Below are 18,858 nucleotides of genomic sequence, written 5' to 3'. Positions count from 1 at the left end.
TTTACATCTTTGTACTATTGATTGCTGATTGTTGATGGTTAATTGCTCGGGGAATATATCATTGATTATTCCGGATCCTTGGTGTGGGGTTTTTTCTTGGTTGGAATTCATATTGATTGCGTCACGAAAGCGCATACATAATAAATCTTTCTGGCGGAGTTCCTCTCACGGTCCGGGGGTCACCGAGACCAGGTAGTCACCGGGAGGACCACGTAACACATGTCTCTCGGTCCCTGCTCTCAAATGTTGTGTTTGTGTCCTTCCCCCTCTCTCCCCATCTTGTCTACCGCTCCCGATGTTATATGTTTTATGTGTCGGTTTGTCTTTCTGTGTGATTAATGTTCGCTCTTTCACGAGCCTCGATCTTGTATACAAAAATAATAATAAATAAATAATAAAAAAAATACAGAGACCCATGGATTCCAATCCAGACGAAGAAATGAAAAGAGGGACATACAATTGTTAAAGAACTCATTTATCACGTGATCCTCGCCATCGTTAATTGGGCTTGTACAGGTGAGACATCTGGATCTGATGGACACGTCATTACGATATATCGTCCAACAATTACAACCCCTCCATCCCTTGGGCCTGTCATGGGCGATCGCTGTATGACAGAATGCATAACCTCGTATGTTCGAATATTCACAAAACAACTCCATAATATGAGAATTACACAGCAGCAACCCCATGTGTGGAAGTGATTCGTAATGACAAAAACGTCACACTTGATGGAAAGGGTTTGTGAACATCATGATGCATTGACACGTAGTAGCACAGAGTTAAAAATGTAAAATGGGGTCTGAAAGTTTTTCTTTTGTATACAGAATCGAGGCTCGTGTAAGAGCTAACGCGTTGAACATGAAAACATGCACAGACACATAAAACATGCAATGGAGGGAGCGGGAGACAACAGGGGGAGAGAGGGAAGCACGCAAGCACAACAACAGTGGAGAACGTGGACGTCGGTACTTACATGTCGTCCTCTCATGAAGAGTCCTTGGTATTATTATTTATATACAACCAAATGGAGCAAGAAAACATGTTTTGTAGGTGTCATTTGGCGCCACACCCACTACAAGCACTCGGGGCAGTTGCCCCGTCTGTCCCACACCCTCTCCTCCCTTCCCCCATCACTACGCCTATGTGTCCAGCGATTCGACGGTGCATATATCAAATCAAACACACCCACACTCACACTTACTATTTTTCTGTTCGTCCCTAAATAAACTGTCTACATATTAGGTATGAAAGAGGCAAAGTAATCCTGTTTAATCCTGTAATCATTTATTCCTAACAAATCTCACACTCTATGTCTCCCCGAAAAGACCATCTGGACAACCCTCGCATCTACTTTCTGAACAATCCTCTTGAATAAGTTTTGTCACTCAAGCTTTTGGGTCTCACTATCTGCCATGATCTTTCCTGGAAAAAACACATTTCCAAGCTGGCCTCCAAAACTAGCTGTCGACTGGGCATCCTCCGTCGTGCAAAGTCCTGCCTTGGCACAACTGAGCTCCAAACCACTGACAAAGCTTTCATCCACAGATTGATGGAGTACTGCTCTCCCCTCTGAGCTGGTGCTCCTTCCTCACACCGAGCTCGGCTTCAAGCTGTAGAAACCAAAGCTTCCAGAATCATTGGTATCTTCCGCGATTAAGCTGATTCTGAAGGCCTTTCTCTCTCTCACCGCAGGCAGGTTGGTGGTCTTTCTGTCTTATAATGACTCCTCTCCGGCCTAGCTCTCCGAGCTCTGTCTATGTGATCTGTCCCCTAATATTCCTTCAGGATGCGCAAGATCTGCCAGCAACCCTCTTCTGGTGAAAATGCCAAAATCAAGACTCTCTGCTCACCTTCACTCTTTCATTCCTCTTTTTCCCACCTCTGGAACAAACTCCCACACTCTCTTCAATCCCACTCCTCCCTCCATGTCCACAAAACAGCTGTTCACCACCATCTCTTATGTTTTCCCATCCAAAACCTTGATCGTTTCTACCCCCGTTAATCTACCTCCTTCAAATTCTGTTTTCTTTCCAGAAAGTCCTTGTCGTGTCCATCCTGTTTATCCCGTGTACCCCTCCCCAGCTCTCTCCCTTCCACAGATCTCCCGATGTCCCTGTTCTCCACGATTGTTGTGCTTCCCTCTCTCTCTCCCCCTTTTATTCCCCGCTCCCTTTTTTTTTCTTTTTTTTTTGGTAAACTGAATCGAGGCTCGTGAAAGAGCTAACATTTACTTCACAAACAAATCAACCAGACAAACAAAATATATAAAAAGAAGGAGCGGAAGACAAGATGGGGAGAGATGGGGAAGCACACAAACACAACATTTGAGAGCAGGGAGATGTGTGGAAGGGAGAGGGCTTGGGGGGAGGAGGCGTGGGAAGGGGGGGGGGGTGGGAGAAGTATAAAACACAAGGACACCAAGGACTTCCAGGACAGAAGTTGGAATTTCAAAAAAGTGGAATTGGGGTGAAATTAGCGGGGGTAGAAAAGATCAAGGTTTTGGATGGGGGAAGATAATAGATGGTGGTGAACAGCTGTTTTAAAGACCTGGAGGGAGGAATGGGATTGAAGAGAGTGAGGGAGTTTGTTCCAGAGGTGGGAGAAAAGAGGAATGAAGGAGTGAAGGTGAGCAGAGAGTCTTGATTTTGGCAGTTTAACCATAAGAGGGTTGCAGGCAGATCTTGTGCGACCTGTAGGAATATTTGTGGGACAGAGCCCAGAGAGAGCTGGGGGGGCAAGGCCAGAGAGGAGTCGGTAGAAGACGGAAAGACGACCAACCTGCCTGCGGTGAGTGAGTGAGAGGCCCTTGGAGTTAGCTTCATCGCGGGAGATTCCAATGATTCTGAATGCTTTGGTTTGAACAGCGTGAAGACGAGCTAGGTGTGAGGCAGGAGCACCAGCCCAGAGGGGAGAGCAGTATTCCATTGAGCTGCGGATGAAAGCCTTGTATGTGGTGAGAAGCTCAGGTGTGCCAAGGAAGGACTTCGCACGACGGAGGATGCCCAGTCGGCGACTGGCTTTGGAGGCCAGATTTGAAATGTGGTTTTCCCAGGAAAGATCATGGCAGATAGTGAGACCCAAAAGCTTGAGTGACAGAACTTCTTGGAGAGGATTATTCAGAAAGTGGATGGGAGGGTTGTCCAGACGGTCTTTTCGGAGAGACATCGTAAGAGTGTGAGATTTGTCAGGATTGAAAGACATGTTCCACTTGTTTGCCCAGTCTGTGATTTTGTCCAGGTCTGCAGAGAGTGAGGAGGCTGCAGACTACCGATCTGAGGGTTGAAGAATGGAGCGACAGAGAGTAGAGTCATCAGCAAAGAGATAGAGAGGATTTTCAAGAGAGTCAGAGAGATCATTGATGAAGACTAGAAAAAGCACAGGGCCCAGAACACTGCCTTGGGGAACTCCAGCCTGAAAAGGAAGAGGAGATGAGAGAAACCTATTCAGGGCCACACGTTGACTACGACTAGAGAGGAAGTCCGCCAGCCATGCGTGGAGATTTCCATGGATACCAAAAGAGGAGAGTTTGGTGAGCAGAGCAGGGTGCCAGACCGTATCGAAGGCACGTGATATGTCAAGGGAGACTGCTCTAATTTCCTGTTTGGCATTGAGGACCTCCATCCATTGTTGAGAAAGCAGAAGCAGCATGTCCAGAGTCGAGTGTCCAGGTCTGAAACCAAATTGATGATCAGAGATCAAGCCATTGGAGAAGAGGAAAGATTTCATATCTGAAGCAATGATGGATTCCATGACTTTGCTGATAATTGGGAAAAGGCTGATTGGTCTGTAGTTGCTGGGATCTGTTTTTGCACCTTTTTTTGTGCAAAGCGGTGATGTTGGCAGATTTCCAAGCAGATGGAAGATGACCTTGAGCAAAAGAGAGGGTGAAGAGAACAGAGAGAGGGAGTGAAAGAGCGGAAGACCAGGATTTTAGGACCCGTGGGCTGATGCCGTCAGGTCCAGTTGCAGAATCAGAGTCGAGGGTTGACAGAAACTTTTCCACCTTGTCAGGAGGAAAGGACACAGAGTCCAGGAGCAGCTGGGTACGACTGGGTACGGTGGGTACAGAGAGGGATGGGTTTGGGACACAAGATTTAGAGGCAAACACAGAGTTGAGGCATTCAGCTTTTTCACGTGCGGAGTCAGCCCTGTGGCCATTTGAGGTGAGGGAGGGGATGGAGGGGGAATAAACACCAGAAATAGATTTGACCAGACACCACCAGGATTTGGAAGAGGGAGACAGATAAGAGAGTTCGGTCCTGAGAACGGAGAGATATTGTTTCCTGGCTCTCCTGAGGGGGGACACACACTTGTTTCGGGCTTTGTGAAAGGAAATGAGATTTCCTTCCGTTGGATTTGCTTTCCAGGAGACGAAAGCAAGTTGTTTATTACAGTCACGTGAAAAAGTAAGAACACCCCATGTAAAGTTTTCACTTCTTCAACATATTTCAACATACAGCTATTTGATCTTCATTTCAACAATATTGACATATAAAGGTGATATAATATAACAAACATCATGAAACATTTACATTTTGTAGTCCATTGTATAATTTAAATAAACATAAATGCAAATTTCGCATGTCGGAAAAGTAAGTACACCCTTGGCTCTAATAGGTGGTATTTCCCCCTTTAGCAGAAACAACCTCAAGTAGGCGTTTCTTATAACTGTCTACCAGTCTCTGACATCGACTGGGAGAAATTTTTACCCACTCCTCCATGCAGAATTCTTTCAGCTGTGTGATGTTTGAGGGGTTTCTTGCATGCACAGCTCGTTTCAAATCCCCCCACAACATCTCGATGGGATTTAGATCCGGGCTTTGACTTGGCCATTCCAGAACCCTCCATTTCTTTCTTTTCAGCCATTCCTTGGTGGATTTACTGGTATGTTTCGGGTCATTGTCATGTTCCAAGGTCCACCTTTGGTTGAGCTTAAACTTTCCGACAGATGGCCTCACATTATCCTCAAGCACCCTCTGGTACAATGAAGAATTCATAGTGGATTCTATGATGGTGAGCTGCCCAGGCCCTGATGCAGCAAAGCTGCCCAAAACCATAATATTTCCACCACCATGCTTTACAGTTGGTATCAGGTTCTTGTGGTCAAATGCTGTCTTTGGTTTTCGCCAAACATGTCTTCTGGTACTGTGGCCAAATAGCTCTACCTTTGACTCATCTGTCCAGAGCACATTGTTCCAGAAGTGCTGGTCTTTGCCTAGGTGTTCATTGGCAAACTTTAGTCTTGCCCTGATGTTCTTTCTGGACAGCAAAGATTTCCTCCTGGCACACCTCCCATGTAGATCAAATTTGTGCAGCCTCTTTCTAATGGTGGACTCGTGCACTTTGACATCAACAGTGGCAAGAGCTACCTGTCGGTCCCGTGATGACATTCTGGGGTTCTTAGACACTTCTTTCAGCATCTTGCAGTCTGCTCTCGGGCTGAACTTGCTGGGGCGGCCTGGCCTGAACAAGTTGGCAGTTGTTTGGAATCTTCTCCACTTCTAGATGATCTTCTGGACACTCGAATGATTGATTTCAAATTGTTTGGAGATCTTTTTAAATCCCTTCCCAGACTCGTAGGCATCTATAACCTTCTTTCTGAAGGCCTCAGAGAGCTCTTTTGATCTCGGCATGGTGATGCCGCACACTTCAACAACAAAGAGCAAACCAAACTAAATGTCTGAGGTTTAAATAAGACAGGTTCCTCCAAGATCCTCTCTAACGATGTTCTAATAATTTGCACCTGAGCTGGTGCACCTGATTCCAATTTTAGGTATTTGAAGTAGTGATAAATGTAGGGGTGTACTTACTTTTTCCACACGCGAAATTTGCATTTATGTTTATTTAAATTATACAATGGACTACAAAATGTAAATGTTTCATGATATTTGTTATATTATATCACATTTATCTATCAATATTGTTGAAATGAAGATCAAATAGCTGTATGTTGAAATATGTTGAAAAAGCCAAAACTTTACATGGGGTGTACTTACTTTTTCACGTGACTGTATATGTTTTATGTGTTAGCTCTTACATGAGCCTCGACTTAGGATACAAAAAAGTAAATTGAACAAACAGAAAAAAAGGAGAGAGACAAGTTTTGATGGTGAAAAATGGAGTGTAAGAATGTTGAATGTTGAGCTGGGAGTGGTCGAGAAAACGGTGAAATTCTTAAGATGAGAAGAAAACAGAAAATATCGACAGAGTTCATAGAACACATTATCCCTCACAGTCTTGAGAAAAAAGGATTTAGGTGGGGTCTGCAAGTAGAAAATTTGCTTGGTCGTGATGATCGAACATGCTGTAATATTTGGTCCAACTGCTGCTAAATGAAAGGGTTTTGAAAGTTCCAAAAATGTGATTTGTGTTCTCTAGTGTTCAAGTATATTGTTGCGGGTCGCGGACAAGATGTTATTTTGACCGAGCGGTGGTGTATTACCGCGACCTAACAGTTCCCCCGATTCTTCCCCAACTCACCCGATTCACCCCAAACTTTGGCCGTATCGCACCGCAGCTGCCCAATCTGGAAAACTCTAAAACGACCGAATGCAAAGAGGAAAAGGAATAAGACGAGAAGACGGACAGAAGAGCAATTGGATTTATTATTTACACATATAAGTAGGAAGCAAGCAGTCACGTTTATTTACAACACATAAGACGCAGGTGACACAGTGCAATCTTTAGCTTATACAGACTTAATTACCTACCCAGGACAGAACAAACGAAGACGACTCACACGGGGAATGATGACAGGAATTGGCTGGAAGGAGAGGAAAGTCCACTGGGTCCGGCAGCACGATCCGCACGTTGGGCAGCCGCCGTTCCTTCGCGGCCCTGCTCCGAACTGCCGTCCAGGTCCCTAAGCGGTTGGCGAGCGTTGTTGCTGCTGCTGCTGTAGACGCTGCCGCTCGCGAGCAAGGTGATGAATAGCAGGCTTGGTGCTTCCTTGAATGATCTCTGCTTGTTGGACCTCACAACTCAGCTCTTTCTTGGACCCTCTCTCTTCTCAGCTCATCTGCCTTGGACCTCCTCTCGTCTCAACGGCTTGGACTCCCTCTCGTCTGCCTGTAAAAGCTCATCTGCCTTGGGAAACGCCCTGCCGTGGGTTATATTGGCCCCGCCCCTCAACCTTTGCGAACCTCCCCGATAGCTCTTCCTCCGCCCTCCCTAGCCAAACCCCTGGCTCATGGTTGGTCGAGTGGGGCTGGCTCACTCCTCCCCTCTATGACGAGGTGGAGACACGCCTTTCTTCTCCGACCCTGCCTCGTGGTCAATGGCGGTTATTGGAGGGGAGGTAATTGCCAATCGACGAAAAGGGGGAATGGAGGTTTTGGGAATGGGAATGAAGGGAATCTATCTCTTTCACTGGTGCAATGGAGTATCTCAATTAATGGGAGACACAGCCTTACCCTAAAACACAGAATAAGATATAACTATCGAACAGGGGTATTCTATTATTGGCTGACGTGTATGCTTGTGGACTAATTATGGGACGCCCTTTTGACCTTTACACAGCTCCGGAGGCAGGAGGCGCAGACTCAAGCACTATTCATCACCAATTTACCACAATACAACACAATCAAAAAAAATACAGTCCTCATATCCGCAACAATATAATTCAATTGAAATAAAATAAAGATTTTAAACCTTGGAAGTTTCCCGCAGTTAATGCAGCATTTTTTTACACCACCAGGTCTAACACGTTATGTGAGTTATTCGTGTCTGTTGTTTATGTCCTTTACAACGTCCTTAAAACAGCAAGTTTCCTGTTTGTAATAATTTTCAATTTTGTTTCACTGCTAGACAGGCGGACAGAGTAAAACGTTATCTCACTTCGCTGTGCACAATCGGGAAAAATTCTGAGCCAAATTACCGGGAAACTGCAGGTTTCTTTTCGAATTCATGTTCCGATTCGTGTTCAAAATATAACATTCAAATTGAAATGAAGTTGTTCCTCGATCATCAACAGACATTTGCAGACATTATGACAGACAGACAGACAAAAACGAATCAATTGCTTAACCCCACTTTTCGCTTCGCGCATGCGTTATAAATACTTAGAGAAAGTTTGGGGAGAGGGATGACGGTATGGGTGGATGAGAGTGCCAAATCCAGTTTTTTGTTTTTTACAGTGTAATATGCTCATTGTTTCCAATGGATCATCGTAGATTGAAATGTGGAAAATGTAAAATGGGTGTCACCAGAGTTTGATTAATTGATTGATATGCGAAGCCAAAGGAAATAGCTGTGGAAGCATATTAAAGAGCTTGTGGAAGGACATTTGATGGAATGTAAATTAATTTCAGTGAGGGAGGAAAAAAATGAAATGTTCAAAGCAATTTGTATGGATGTCACACTGATTTACCTAGCAACTTCCATTAACCTTTCAGCACATTAGAAATCGCTGGGAAATTATAGCCTTCGGGTAATTTATCCAGTTAATTTGAAGGTGAAAGATGTTATGTCAGTATTTTGAAAAGACAAACAGGTTCAAACGACTGTTGCATCAAATTTAGACTGTAGAAATTAAAACTGCTCATCTTTCTTGTGAGATGCACTGGTGTTTATGAACTTATTTATAATTTATAAACAATTTTTTATACAGAGTCGAGGCTCGTGGAAGAGCCAGAACACAGAACGGATCAGGACGTAATGGAACGATAATAACGGCAGTGGGGATGAGGGACAAAATAGACAAATACTTCGATAAATAGAGGGTGTGGGGAAGAATAAGGACGAGGGGAGGACATAGGTGGTGAACAAGATGGATACAGCCGCAAACTCTCACTCAAAGAAGTGGAAGGAAAAACTGGAAACTCAAAAAGAGGTGGGCTTGAGGAGGGTTAATGGGGGTAACGCAAATTAAATGGTTAATTGAGGAGGGTTAACGCAATCTATATCGAACTGCATACAGGGTGTTCCAAAAAGACCTAGACAACTTTGGTTGTTAGTACCACAAGTGATACAACGATACCCTTTGTTTTATATGATACAGCAACTCATAAGGTTTTATTTATTTTCAGGTCTGGTGATTTAATGTAAAAGAAACTGGCGACTCCACAGGAGAAAGCACAGTGCGTCAAATGGTTCATCGAGAAGATATCTGACATGCAAGTTCAGTGTAATTTCCGTACAATGTATGGAAGGAATCCACCATTGCGAACTAGTATCAGGGGAGACTGGAGGTTGTCGGAAACAGAAAAAGTACTTGTCGACCAAGCACAAGTGCAGCACATGTTGAACGAGCAGACATTGAATCATTTCAACAAAGTCCCAGAAAATCAATCCGACGCACATCCAGAGAACTGCAACTACCAACCACCACTGTACACAAGTGGTTTCTTTCATATATTTCATATATTATAAGGTTTCTTTCATATAGTGTAAGATGCAGATTCTGGAGGACCTCAAACCAAATGATGGACCCAAACGCAAGGCGTTTGCTTTGGAAATGCTCAGTCGCATAGAGAATGACTAAGATTACCTGAAAAAGGTCATGTTCAAAGACGAAGCTTGCTTTTATGTATTGGGGAAGGTCAACTGGCACAATGTGAGAATCTGGGGCTCTGAAAACCCCACATGGTCATTGAACACACACGCGATATCCAAAGGTCAATGTGTAATGTGGCCTTCTCCATGACTGACTGGTGGGTCTGTTTTTCTTTGTGGAAGATACAGTGGCCTCAACATTTACCTCAACATGTTGGAAGGATTCACCTTCCCAAAGATTGAAGGCCTGCAACCCGATATCATTTTTCAACAAGACGGCGCTCCCCCTCATTGGGCCTTAGTCATTTGAGCTATCCTGAATGAAAACTTTCCAGGTCGCTAGATTGAGCGGAAAGGACCAACCGCCTGACCCCCATGATCACCAGACATAACCTCCCTTTTTCTGTTGGGGTTTGTCAAAGATGTTGTCTACAACACCAATATCAAACCTGCAGGATATTTGTTCTCGGATCACAGCTGCATGTGCACTCGTGGACGCAAACATGCTGAGCCGAACATGGCAATAACTCGTGTACTGCCTGCGCGTGACAAACGGAGCTCGCATTGAAGTGTACACAAAACTATGAGTTTTTGCATCATATAAACCAAAGGATATCGTTTTATCATTTGTGGTTCTCAATATATTAACAACCAAATTTGGCCAGGTCTTTTTGGAAAACCTTCATACATATAATATATACATATTTATATTGTTATGTCGGTCGGGTAGAGCAATATCTAGAGTCAGGTAGATCTGAATAGGTAACATGCTTCGTCTGTCGCGATAGGGAATCTACCTTCGTATTCCCTCATCTCGTATCCGAAATCTGTGTGTGGGGACGTCCTGATTAGGATATTTATTACCGGCGCGTGCTTTTCCTGTCCCACCATCCTTGCAAATAAACCCTCATATTATTTTCTGTATATATATCTGAACACAGTTTCTGTGTGGTTGATTTAATAGGGAAGACTGCAGGGATCTTGCGCCGCGCCCCTCCATCCCGCGCGCACTTTGGTGTAGCTTTTTGTTTCCGGAGTCCGCCATTGAGTTTTCGCCTCAGGGGCTAAGGCCTTCGCAATCGGCTTCCGTGACCGTCTGATTTTAATCAAAGGCGGCCGCACGACAATATACACATGTTTACATATATATATATATATATATACAGACTTGGCATTTAATATGGAATGTTTTTTTTGTGGGGGTGAACTTACTTTTCAAGATGACTTAGAACCAAAAGTTCATTGGAATTATATTGAAATTATTCGAGATTTTGTTAATGTGACCTTTAAAAGAAACAAAAACCACATTTGACATTTCGAAGCAAATAAATTGATCGTTGAAAGTGATGTAAACTGATATCGAACTCAATTCACGGACAGTACTGTGTTAAACTTCTGTACGTTTTCCAGAAGTATCTCTTTATTTTGCACATTAGCCAAAAAGAAATTCAACAAAAACAAAAGCTAAATTATGACTGGGATTACGGCCTGTAAAATTACAGTTCAGTACTTTGTGTAACCCCCACGAGCATTCAGGAGAGCACGTACACGTCGAGGCATGCTGTTCACGAGATTTGCCCAGCTTTGGACAGGAATCGCTTGCCACGCAGTGACAATAGTCTGCTGCAATTCACGCACAGAGGCAGGCTGCTGGTCCAAGTTGTCGATTTGACGCGTCAATTCTGCCCACAAGTTCTCTATCGGATTCATTTGCGGGGACATGGCAGGTCACTCCATATGCTCTACACCACGGTCATCAAGAAAGTGTTGGATCATGCGAGCATGATGAGGCCGTGCATTGTCATCTTGGAAGACAAAGTTTCCTCGAAAGGCTGCACGAGCAAATGGAAGCAATGTTTCTTCCAGAATGACCCTGTACTTGAACTGGTTCAGGTTTCCATTCAGAACAACCAGGTCAGTTTTGCCCCCTGCATGAAAAGCAGCCCAAACGGTCACCCCACCACCTCCAGCTTGCTCTTGGCACTATACAATCTTCGTTGTGGGCTTCATGCACTTGTCTGCGCACTCGGACGCGGCCATCTTGACGATAGACCAGAAATCTAGACTCGTCACTGAAGGTCATGTGATTCCAGTGTCCTGGCTGCCATTGATGGTGCTCTCTGGCCCACTGCAATCGGCGCTGGCTGTGTTGTCTGGTCAGGCGTGGCTTTCTCAGGGGACGCCTGGCACGATAGCCTGCTTGAACCAGTCGTTGGTTGACTCGCCTTCTGGATACAGGCACATTTGTCAGTTGCTGCCACTCAGCCCTAAGCCGATTAGCTGACTTGGTACGGCCATTGCAGACTAACCGGTGCAGCTGGCGATCATCTCTCCTTGTGGTTCTGCGTGGACGTCCTGGCCTCGGTATTGGAGTAGGGACACCCCTCTGAGCATTTCGTTTCAGGATCTTTGACACCTGACCTTGAGTGATGCCATACTGCCGAGCAATAGCACGCTGTTTCATGCCAGAATTTCGTAAAGCCACTACTCCATGACAAACAGCATTGTCAAGCTGACAGACCATCTCCAGAGGAAGCGGCAATAACTTTTGTAGACGTGCAGCAGTTGTTTTCCACTAATACAGAATGCAACAACCCTTATATACCCGATTGTGAAGCCAATCGTCAAATGTACCTGTCCTTACATTTTGTCACACCACCTGTGATATAATCCTGTTATTGACCTCTTGCTGCGAAAGACAATCAGTGACATGGTTCTTTCAACAAAGACATCACCGAAGGGTAAAATAAACTCACCAGATTGATATACTGAGTTCAGAAAGTAAACCCAAGTCAAGAAAAAAAAAAAATTCCATATTAAATGCCAAGTCTGTATATATTGTTACAGACGTGGCTTGGATGGTATTTACCGAGCGGTTTTATGGTATGACCACGTCTGCACAAGTTACCCGATTGTGCCCGAACGTTGACTAATCGCGCTATGCTAGACCAATGAAGGAAAAAGAAGACACACGGCTGGAATTAATACGACACGACACCAGGGATACGGTTCTCAAAGGTTGTTATTACAATAATGCGGAAGGTTTAGATTACAGGGACAAGAGGGAAACATAGGAAGGTGGGCACTTAAACACACTTATATTAACCCCAACGGACGACAGATAAACGGGACAAGGCTCACTCACACGGGGATTGATGGAAAGGACAGGCGGGTAGCGATCGCTCCAGGTGCACCTGGGCTCAGGGCAGGATCACGTACGGTCCAGTTTAAGAGATGCGGTGGAGGTATTGCAGCGCTCGAGGGGTGGCGACTTCTCTCTCCAGGCTGGGGGCGCATCTCTCGTCACATCCGGCGCGTGGCCGCGTATATCCGGCGGGGAGTGACACGCCCTCGGCTCGTTAGCTCCGCCTCGTGGAATCGGCACGTTGCTTCTCATTGGGTGCGTGCGGGGGGGGTTACTGGCTCCGCCCCTGACGAGGAGCTGACAGCCAGCCCCTTCGGGGTAACGCCGTGGAGCGCATGGTCATGGCGGGTAACCGAGCCGGTGTGAGGACGCACACTCCCCGCCCCTCTGTTGTTGTAGTCGTAGTTGTAATTGTTGTTGTAGTTGTTGTTATTGTTGTTGTTTGGGGAAGAAGATGGGAGGAGGTATGGGAAAGGTCCTAAACTCACTACTGATGCCATATAATCACATTCTGGTGCAACGAAGAGTCATAATTAATGGAAACGAGGCCTTAACTGACATAGAATAAGAATAACTAGGAAGATGTCCGAAAGTTGTCTACGTGTGGTGCGGTGGACCTGGGCACGACATTTAATGGGGGAATAAGGGGAAGGTCGGCTCTACTGATTGTTATTTACATGCAATGGGACTAGGGAATGGGGGATTGGGGAAAGTTGGGGAGTATTGGAGAAAATAGGGGAATATTTACAAGCGGATATGGAGGCCAAATTCCATATTCGCAACATTGCACCCTTCTCTACCCTCGGGGCGTCCCGACCCGATAAATTTTTACCTACTTTAGTGTGGCACGCAATGTAGTTCCCTCTACTATTAACTCTACCCTGAGTGCGACAGTTTTACAGATATTCACAAATGAGTAAATATGTCCCCCTGCGACGTTGCACCCTTCTCCTCACAGAAACACACCCACAGGATAACCGAATCCGGAAAGAATCCTCAAACTAAACATACAGCCGGTAGGGAGCATTATTTACAAGACTACGCTGCTATTTACACTACGATCCAGGACCTGTTTTTGGAGGAACACATGCAGATGTTATGCATAGAGAGAGCGCGCTTGCCAACATCGATACACCAACCCACGAGTGCTCTGTGGCCGACGGCCTTTAATAACGTGCAGAGCACCCTTTCCCAGCATCAAAAGCACCACCCCACCACCAATCGGTGCAGTCACCATTGTTCATTGGAATAAAAATAAATGCGACAACCCCTAACCCTGCAGGTGTCTCTTGCTCTTCTTGTGGTGCACTTGGTGTCAACTAAAAGTGGTTCACCTGTATGGCATAGGTGCCACGTTGACCCATAGGTCCATCCCCGGGTGGTGCTTGGCCGCAAACGAACTGCGGTCCATTGTGGGTGGCCACAAACATTGCGGTCCATATGGTGTATCGATCCCGGCAGCAAACAGCGAAAGTGCAGGCCCACAACTGCGCAGCCAGCACCTCTCTTTCCTCTCTCCCTACCCCAAAGCCAGATCCTCGGAGGTGGGAGACAAAAGAAGCAGACAAGTGAGTAAGGTGGTAAGGGCGCAAAAGTGCACGCAATGTAAGGTGATGCACACTGGGGGCACATGGGAACCAGGTGAGACAGGTACGTTCCTATCGTACGCCCCCCCCCCCACCAGGTAACCTACATGGCCCCTCCCTTACCCCTTACTGTATCCACACAACACAACACTACCCATAAACATCTACTTTACAAATCAACAAACATCCCTACTGTCTTCCCCGTTCCTCCCATATACCAAATTCGTCTTCTCTCCCTCCTAACCAATCAAATTTGCCATTTTCAACTCTCATCAAAATTTGCCATCTCCAACTCAACATCAAAATTTGCCATCACCAATTCATCATCAGTCCCTCCTAGGGAGGGAGAGATGGAATCACCCCAATGTCTCATCCACGTCGTGATGCGTCTCACAAATCCAACAGCAATTCTCATTTCTGCAACACAAACAAAGAAAACACAGGTGTGGAGTCATCATCATCACCACAGGTAAGTGGCTGCGTATGGTGCGACAGGTTCATCAATCCTAACTATTTCCTAAATGACTTTAACAACTTTACACTACCCGGGGTCTTTCTCCGGCCAAACCATTGGCCCTCTTACACTACGGGTTCTAAAAACCAATTCCCATTGGCCAAACTGTGGTGCTCTTCAATTTGGGGTCTCACTCCCCCGATTCATCTCCCGGTGCCCTCGTACAATTTCTGGGCTGCGACGTGTACCTCTCCCAGTGGGTCTACCCACCTGCACACCTCCACCACTGCAGTTGCCTCCGAGCTTACCTGCTCCTTACCCTAACCTAACTACCAGGGGAAGGCCCTCTGGCTCTCTCCCCACTCCGTGCCCTCTCTGGCACTGGGCTGCCCGATTCACACCCGGGATCCTCAGGCACCCACTCACAACTACCGGCTCCCAGAGCCCACCTGCGGCCTCACCTGGCCGACATCCTCACAGTGGTGGAGTGCCCAACCAACTACACACACTAACAGGCTACACGCCCAGCCATTTCCACAACACTAATGCACCCATTCACAACACCATTCTGCAACCGCACCACAAATGCCAATATCCAACCACAATTTACCTGCACCCTCTACCTAACACTTACACTACCCGCCCCGGGTGCTCGTGAAAGGGGTCCACTCTTCCCCCATCCACACCTTCGCACCATGCACACCACTCCGTACCACTCACTCCAACTCTCTCCACACACCTGTATCTGCACACCTGTGCTCTCACACCTGGTGCCACCTGCACCCTTCTCTCCCCAAGCGCATTCGCGCTGATCCACACACTCACTACTCATACACTGCTCCACACACCTGTCCAGTTGCACACCTGTGCAATCACACCTGTTCAATTCTCACAAACACGGCATCATCTCAGCTAACTACTCCCTTCTGAAACTTGCGCTTCCCAGTCGTCCCTTTAACTATTGCGCTCCCTCGTCATTATAATCCACACTAATCTACCTGCGTCCCCACTACAGGTATCAGTCACTAACTAATCTTAACGTTACCTAATGTCAATCCTCGCTAGATCCCTACACACCATATCCTAACCCACCCGGGCTAGTTTTCACTGCCATACACCCCATAAACTATTGCTCCTTTGCCCCCCCTGTGAGGGATGGTGGATTTGCCATCCCACCACATCGGGGGTCTCTCACTACCAATTTTGCACATCAAATTTCAACAAATTAAAAATTTGCCAATCACTGCCCATCATCTGCCAATCACTACTGCCAATCCCTTGCCAATCATCAAATTTTGTTTTTCTCTAATTTTGGGTCCAAAACACTAACCTCATCACCCAGTCTACTCACTAATACCTCTCGGTGCGCCAATCCCTGTCCAAAGCCCGGCTTCGTAAAGCCAAGCCATGGATGCTGGTTGTTTTGTGCCAGCGGCTGGATGCGTCCGGCACTCGGTGCAGGGAAGGAGGTTTACCTGGGCCGAGATCCCACGCACCATCTCGGCACGGAGCCATCCCATGGCTCGATCTCGGCCTGCCGGAATGCCTCACCAAAAAGTGGTCGCCATGACGACCCTTCCTATCCTGCCGCCCGCTCCGCCTGGTGGAGCACGGACGCGGCCGTTCAAAGCGAGGCCCAGCACGCACCGAGGGCCCGATTCGTCTATAAGTTGTTCTAAACTCTACCCCGTCTAACGTCGATGCTTCACCTGCATGCTTACACCCCGCAGCCCGTTCCTTGCTCACACATCCAGCCGTGCCCATGCTCCTCGTACCTTTCCTTACACACCTCGGTACTCTCATTCCACTCACAGCCTTGGTCACACACCTGACCACCGAACACTTTGGCACACATTCGTTGGTCGCACACCTCACCAATACACCGCTTCGCGCCCCCTCCTCGGTCACCTCCTCTGTGACAATCACAGGTGTGCCCTCATTCGCACACCCAACCACGTGCCTCACCACCAACTCCAGCGTGCATTCCCACTCACGCTCTACCATTCCAGGTGTGCATCCTTCCATCCCAGGTGTACATCCTCGCTCACCTGTCACAACTAACTCACGCTCCATGTCACTCTCACTACTTCCACCTCCATTCCTGACAGCGCACTCACCCTTACTCTTGACAGCGCACTCTTTCCCCATGCACCTGTCCGTTACACACCTTCCTCGCGCACACTCTCCCGTCACACCTTCTGTAACACTCACCACAGGCATGCATTCTTCCTTGCCTTTGACAGCGCACTCTCTCCCCATGCACCTGTCCGTTACACACCTTTCTCGCGCACACTCTCCCGTTACACCCTCTGTAACACTCACCACAGGTGGACACTCTTCCTTACTTCTGACAGCGCACTCTTTCCTCATGCACCTGTCCGTCACACACCTTTCTCGCGCACACTCCTGCGCACACTCTCCCGTCACACCCTCTGTAACACTTACCACACCGCGCTTCCATGTGCTCCCTCGCACACACGCTACGACCGACTCACTCTCGCCAGCACCCTCACTCCTTGGCACGCACTTTTTCCTCACACACCCCAGAGTCGGACTTTCTCGCACACCTCCTTTTTCGCACACCAGACCTGTCGCACACTTCACCAACGGCCTTTCACGAACACCCGGATCCAAACCAATCCCCAAGCTTTTTAAATCCCCTGGCGCATCATACGCACGACCATATTGGTCACCACTTACACCGGGTCCTCTTCCTCTTCGCTTCTCCTCCATCACCTGCGAATCCCTCATCCGGTTAATGAGCACATCATCACGATCCAAACACAGACTTTGGACCAATTCTTTTATCTCCTCTTTTATCTCTTTCTTATCCCCTCTCCGTCGCTTCTTAATTTCGCTCACCCCTTCTTCCACTTCTTCTAATTTTTGCTTCATCTCCCTCATCTCTTCGTGCGCCCCTTTAAGTTCTTCCTCTAACTCCACTTTATTTTTTTCTATGTGCTCCCGCACCTCCCGCTCTTTAACCTCCATTACCTCTACCACCTTGTCCATTTTCCTCGTCAGGTCCTCATGTACCGTCTGGCACTCTTTTTTAATTACCCCTACGTCCTTTTTCATCTCCTTCTGTGTCGATTTTAAACCCTCTATTACCGCTGTGTTCTTCTTTACCTGGTCCCCCAACTCCTTTTGTCCCACTGTCAGTTGTTCTACTCCCAGCGTCAACTCCTCTATACCACCTTGCAATTTTACAGTCCCCTTTCTCACCTCTTTCTCCATGCGCTCCTTACAGTGCCTCACCTCCTCGCGCACTCCTCCGACCTCCTCACTCACTCCTCTTCTGATCTCCTCTCCCATCACTTGCATCTCCTGCCCAGATGCCACCCTCATCTGCTCCATTTCCTCCCTGTGAGCATCCAGTTTGGTTTCTACCCCCATTCTGACCCCCTCTATCTGCTGCTCCATTTGTTTAACTTCCCTTTCCGCTTGGTCCCTCATGTCCCTCAATTTGCCTTCCATACTGTTTTCTAACCCCTCTAACCCATTTTTCACTCCCTCTATTTGATTCTCTTGAGCGGCCATTCTGTTTTCTACCCCCGTTAACCCATTCTTTACTTCTTTTATCCCGTTGTCTAACCCCTCAAATTTCTTTTCTAATCCCTCACCGGTACCCCTCATTTGGCCCTCCAATCGCTCACCCTGAGCATCCATCCGGTTCCCCATTACCCCCATTTGGTCCTCCAATCGCTCACCCTGAGCATCCATCCGGCCCTCCAATCGCTCACTATTCTGGGCCATAAGGGCCTTCATTTGTATAAAAAAAAAGGCCCCAATCCATCGGGGGCGCTGCCACGGTCGCTGGCGCGGTGATCAGCGAGGCGCCATTTTGCGCGCCCGCTTCTTCGTGCGTGACGGCGCTATTTTGCGAACCTGCCGCCCTCACTGCTTCGCTCTCCTCCTGTCCCTCATTTTGGTCCTGGATCGACCCTACCTCACTCTCCTTTACCGGACCCCAGCTGTCTTGATCCGCCATAGCGCGACTTTCAAAATTCGGTTTTTATTTTTTATTTTCGTAAAACAAATTCAAATTTCGCCGTTATAATTTCGCGCGGGAAACGCGCTCCGAATCGATTCGGTCGAGCGCCGTACGCGCTCCGGCTCGATTTTCCCTCCCAAAATTTGGGCCTAACTAATTTAGTCCCGGGTTCGAATTCCACTCC

This window comes from Myxine glutinosa, chromosome 7 (genome assembly GCF_964187855.1).
Source record: "Myxine glutinosa chromosome 7, kmMyxGlut1.1, whole genome shotgun sequence".
In the NCBI taxonomy this organism is placed as follows: Eukaryota; Metazoa; Chordata; class Myxini; order Myxiniformes; family Myxinidae; genus Myxine; species Myxine glutinosa.
The sequence above is the reverse complement of the archived record's forward strand: the minus strand, read 5'-3'. Positions refer to the sequence as shown.